General features: G+C 40.4%; 1 protein-coding gene across 1 annotated transcript in view; it reads left to right on the top strand.

Moving 5' to 3' along the window:
- The first annotated feature begins 1,150 nt into the window (after positions 1-1,150).
- CYSLTR2 (cysteinyl leukotriene receptor 2) overlaps positions 1,151-6,000 on the top strand; it is a 29,636-nt gene continuing 24,786 nt past the window's right edge. Inside the window, exon 1 of the mRNA XM_012812746.2 lies at positions 1,151-1,255. The gene's annotated coding sequence lies outside the window, so the exon portion shown is untranslated. The remainder of the gene's footprint in view (positions 1,256-6,000) is intronic.

Below are 6,000 nucleotides of genomic sequence, written 5' to 3'. Positions count from 1 at the left end.
ACTTAGACATATTAAGGTTTTAAAGAATTTATTTCAGTGGTGCTGAAGGAATTGGGGGGAAGGCTGGTATTGATATCTTAACGATATTAAGTCTTCTAATCCATGAATAGGGGATAGCTCTCCATTTATTTTTGTCCTCCTTGGTTTCTTTTAGCAACATTTTGTAGTTTTCAGTTTACATGTCTTTCACCTTCCTGGCAAAGGTAACTCCTAAGTATTTTATTCCTTTTTTCAATTTTCCAATATTTTATTTTTTATTGAAATTTTTTTTATTTGACACATAATAATTACACATGTTTATGGGGTACAGTGTAACATTTCAATACATGTATACAATGTGCGAAGATCAAATCAGGGCATTTAGCATGTCCGTCACCTCAGGCATTTACCATTTCTGTATGTTGAGAACATTCAAAATTCACTCTTCTAGCTATTTGAAACTATACAGTAAATTGTTATTCGTCATAGTCACCCTAAAGTGCTATGGAACACCAGAACTTACTACTCCTATGTAGCTGTAATTTTGTATTTGTTAACTAACCTCTGGCTATCTCCCCCTGACCCCAACCCTTCCCAGCCTCTAGTAACCACTCTTCTAGTCTCTACTTCTACGAAATACTCTTTCAGCTTCCAAATGACTGAGAACATGAGAACATGGCATATTTAACCGTGCATACAAGGGCAGGGGGAAGACGAGGACTGAGAAAGGAGTGGCAAGGAGGCTGTGGTGACTTTGACAGAGCATTTCCAGCAGCACGGAGGAGCTTCTACCAGAGAGCAGAAGCAAGCTGGAGAGCCAGTGGGTGATGGACGTGCTCTCAGCAGCTCCGAAGTGCTGCATCAGGCAGTGTTGCTCTTGCTGCTGCCATGGAAACGAAACCATTTGGGAGAACTAAAAGCCACATAAAACCCCTAACCCATCCTGTTCACTTCATCTCTTTTGGAAGACGCTGCCAAAAATCAGTGTTTAGAAGGGCAGGGCAATTTCAAGTTTCTTCCTTTTTGAGGTAGTCTCTAGCAGGAAATCTGCCCCCTCCTCCTTCAGAAGGAAGCCAGCCTCCACATCGAGGCCACTTCTGCAGAGCGCCGGTGACCTGCTGACACTCTGTGACCGTCTGGGTACTGGCTGACGCTGTTCACAAAACACAATTTACTGTTTCACTTATTATTTTAAATGATCAATCTGAGTTACTTGGAGGAGAAACACAGGAAAGAGAGGAGCAGAAGCCCAGGCAGCTGAGAGACAGACGTTCAGGTGAGGATTTTCACCTTTCCTTTGTTAATTTGTTACTGTGAGCTGTGCCTTGATTACCACTTCATGGTCAGAGGTGTAATTTTCGAAAAGTAAATTTATTTTGTTCTATTGTAGATGTTTTTTCTATCATGATATGAGAGGTTTTAAAAATGCCAAGAAAGTATCCAAAAAAGTTGAAGAAAGCAAAAACCACCACCCAAATAACCTCTACTGACATTTTTGGAAGGATTTTTCCATTCCATTTTTTGTGAAATACTGTGTTTGTACTTATAATTTTCATAGTTATGTTCAGGTACTATGGACAAGTTTATCCATTGCTTTTATTACAGCCTACTTTTTGTTCACATTGCTATAGATTCTTCATAATAACCATTTAAATTTGCTACATGATATTGCATTGAACAGATTTACCATACTTTACTGGAGAATTCCTCCATTAGGGAGCATATAGCATCTCTCCTGTTTTCCTGGAGATAGGTTCCTTTTATTATATTTTTTCCATTCAAGGTCTTGTTTGGGGGGAAGAGGAGGTTAAAGGCGTACATTTCAGTGGTTTTGGTCAGAGGCAAAATGAGAGTAGAAGACCATGTGAATTGTGAGCATGTTAGCTCTTCATGAGCCCCTTGGGGCCCCGATCAGTGTTTCTTGACTCTGGCTACATATTTTGCCAGAATCACCTGATTCTGAGGCGTTTAAAAATTATCCCTAAAATAACTGAAACTTAACTTTGGGGGATTAGCCAGTCATTTGTAGTGTTTTGTTTTGTTTTCCAAAATCTTCCCAGGTGGTTGTAATGAATGGTGAGCATAAAACAGCCGACCTAGTCACTGGGAATATTTTCTTGCCCCTGACATATACTTGAAAGTGGTCTGTATCGAGAGAAAGAGAAGTACAATTTCAGACAAGCCACCCAAACCTCCCTTCTATCACTGTATAAATAATGCAAATGATAGAGTAATTTGTGGGAAACATAAGATTGTAGAAATTTCTGGGATCTATCTCAGCTCCATAAATGAGATGAGCTTCTACTTCAGAGTTTCAATTTACTAATGTTTTAAAGAGAAGGATTTGTTTCCAGTGCTTTGGTGGTTAGAAGTTAGAGAAGTGGAGGCTTTGGCATGTTCTAAAAGTATCAAAACTAAGCCTGTTAGTATCTTCCAAGCCAGCTAGACTTCCTTTCTTTAGCAAACTCTTCAAGATCAAACACAAGGTGGGCATTTAATAGCTGACTGGTCATGAACACATTATAAAGTATTGCAAAGATGGATCGACTTGGATTTGGAGGCAGGAAGGGGCCTATCCCCAGCATCAGAGACGTGGCACTTACCTCTTCTGGACATTTGTTCTCATAAAGAAAGTGGACAGAGTTTATACCAGGGCTGCCGTCTGGTTTTTCCCATCAGGAATTGAGAACAGACCCAAAGCAGCTAACTCACCTTTCATGCCTGCCTCAAGAATGTGCTTTTCATTTAACCCAATTTGATCAATACCATGATAATCACACTTCTTGTTTTGACTCAGTGGAGGAAAATGACTGTTTAGCATCTGCTCATCCAATAAGCTGCTTATTGGATGAACATAAATATTCACATAGCATTTTACTATTTAAGAAACACATTTATATCAATTCATTTAATGTAGAGTAGTCTTGAGCATTGGAGGGCATAATTCTTATTTTAAAGATGATAAAGACGAAGTCCAGAGAACATAGGATCTTTCTGAGATGGAACCATAACGGCCCAATCAGGTTGAGCCTGAGGCCCATGGCCCCTTCCTCACAACTTGAATAATGGCTATAGTAAGAAATTGGTTCAACAAATTTTGTTACATCTGCATTATTGAATTACTCTTTAACCAGTTAAATGATGACAGTAATGTTTATTAGTTGGTATAGAAAGGTAACCACCATAAAGCAATAAAAAAAGGATACAAAACAGCATTACAATATACATCCATTTTTGTTTAAAAATATTTGTGTATATGTGAAGAATGATCAAAGAAAGTATATTCACAAAAATTGAGCTATATCTGATTGGTGCTAAGTTTCATAATTTATGTTTATTTCAGCTTATATTACTTTCTTACTTTTTTTTTTTTTTACCATGAACATTCATTACTTTTATGTACAAGTGTTAAGTTAAAGGGAATTGTTCATGTCTTTCTTCTCCAAATGAAATGGTCCTGATTCCTTTCATATGGCCACAGAAAGCCTCCTGTTTCATTCTCTGAGTCTTGTGTGTCCTTGTCACAGCCCTTACTATGGCTGTTAGCTGGGACTGACACCTGAGCACTTAAACCTGTGCCACACACCAAGTTAGTCACTTCACATCCATTTTCTTTATCAGTACTTACTCTGGTCCTCCCTTGGCAGATGAGTTTTTTGAAGTTCAGCAGGATGAAGTGATAAAAGTGACCAAAAGCCAGAGCTGAGACATGAACCCAGGTCCTTTTGAACTCAGAAGGACATGCCTTCATACACTTTACGATCCTGCCTCCCCATCCAGTTGGGATTATAAGAGGAACCCCCATCACTAAGCAACCCTTGTTTTAGAGGAAAGATGACATATTTTTGCAATGTACTCATGACCACAGGCTTGAGCACAGGAAGACTACCTTGGGCATTATTAGTGTGTTCCAAACTCAGGGACCCCTCCTACTTCTCTCGTTTTCCCTGTGCACCACTCATCATGTTCATTTCCCAAGGCTAAGCCTTTAAGATAAAAGCTTCAAAAGGGCTTGCACTGTTACTCAGTGAACTCTGGTTAATGAGGCCCCTGGATAATGCAAAGGAAAGCAAGTATTTTGCTACAATTGCTCTGCTTTGCAACAGAGGCCTTTCAAGCCCATGTCAGAAGCTCCTAGCCCTGTGTTCATTTATTTCTTAGGCACCTATCACTGCCTTCTTTGTATTGAAAGCACTTAGGTGCAGGTCTCAGCCCTCCTATTAGAGTCCCTGAGGATGAAGTCTTTGCAAAATGCACATATGGAGAATATATACAAATGTGTAAATAAATGAATTCACCAATGAAGTGGACTTCAGTTACAGCTTATGTGTATTTCTGTTGAACTTTAGTAACTTCTTTAAGTTAATTGACCCTTGGGAGAAAAGGTAATCTTTGACGATATTTAAAGGAAAATCTCTCCCACTGAAGGGATGACTTCCTTTGACAAAGAAGTCTGGACATTAATTGCAGGTCTGAACAGCAAGCCAGCCCAAGTCTGTTAGTACCTTCCAAACTAGCCAGACTTGGAAGAACTCAAAGTCCATAAAACAATTTAAAGAGGTTTATTCTGAGCCAAATATGTATGACCATGGCCTGGAGAGCCACACCCACGAAGCCTTGAGCAAGTGGTCTCTTGGGTGGAGTTACAGTTTGATTGTACATATGATAGGGAGGCAGGAATGACATTAAAGTCATAAATCAATACATGATGTACACTGGTTTGTCCCGAAAAAGCAAGACAGCTCACAGTGGGGAATTACAGGTTACAGATAGGTTTAAAGATTCTTCGATTTGTAATTGGTTAAAGAAATGAAGCTTTGTCTAAAGGTGTGGGATGTTTTAAGGTTTGTGTGTTAATCAGAGACACATCACCAAATGTTCACTCAACATACATGATCTGTTAAGTAAACCAGTGAGCTGCAGGTGTGGTTGGAGCTTTGCTGTTTGTTAATAGGTTGCAAAGGACGTGTCCAAGAAGGAAGGGACACAACAAGGCATGCAGCGTGTGTGTCTGACGGCCCTGCTAACGGCCAGCCTAAGCTTTAGGCTATTTCCGGGATCACCTGGGCCAAGAGGGGTACATTTAGCCAGCTGGGTGGGGGCTTAACATTTTATTTTAGTTCACAGTTGCCAGAGTCCATAGGAAGAGCTGGGGCAGACACAGAGTTTTATGCATCTTTAGTGTGAAGTCTTCAAGAGAGAGGTTTCAAACGAGGGGGGAAAGCAGATTTGGGGACAAATAAGAAAGAAGGAGAGAAGAGAGGTCAGGGAAGGAGGGAGCAGGGGGCAGGAGGAGGGGAGGGGAGGTGGCCAGTTTATTCTGGAAGTTTAAAGATTAATCTGGGAGAATTTAAAAGAATTCACTGCATCATTATCACCTCTATTGTACATTATAGAAACAAAAATGTTTTAATCATGGAGAAAAGATTATTTCCCATGTAAATTTCCTCCCATGAGACTGGAGAAACAGTATTTTACCTCATCACAACTCTAGGACAGAAAAGCAATAATCTAAAGAGTATTTAAAGGCTCTGCAGGTTCTTTAAAGTAAGTTGAATTCTTTTTGAGTCTTAACAATACTATTCTCTAGTTAGTTATCTGAGCAATTTGAAGGTGGCTCCCTTTCTCAGTCAGAGCAGGCACACATCCCTGCTGGGAACTCGGCATAGAGTTGAGAGCCAGCTTGCTGCCCTCTGAGGTAGAGAGTGCCGATTCCTATGAAGTTTAGCACAGAGCACCACTTGGGTGCTATTCTGCCTTTAACCTTCTATTCCTATCTCCAGACCTTAGATTTGAACTTCAGAGACAGAAAGTTTGCAAGGAAAACACATAAACATCATTTTATGGCAAAAGCCCATTGTGATTCTTCCCCACCCCACCCAAAACTTAGTCCTTGTGGGACACAGAGGCAGGGGTTGGAGAATAGCTTCATTAGCTCCTGCACTGCCAGTGTGCTTCTGAGAACATTTACATGTTCCTTGCTGTGCTGGGGTCTGGGGGCTGCAGCAGACTAGTGAGACC

The sequence above is a fragment of the Otolemur garnettii genome, unplaced genomic scaffold (assembly GCF_000181295.1).
Source record: "Otolemur garnettii isolate 467f Iridium unplaced genomic scaffold, OtoGar3 scaffold00221, whole genome shotgun sequence".
NCBI classification, from domain to species: domain Eukaryota; kingdom Metazoa; phylum Chordata; class Mammalia; order Primates; family Galagidae; genus Otolemur; species Otolemur garnettii.
The sequence above is the reverse complement of the archived record's forward strand: the minus strand, read 5'-3'. Positions and strand labels throughout refer to the sequence as shown.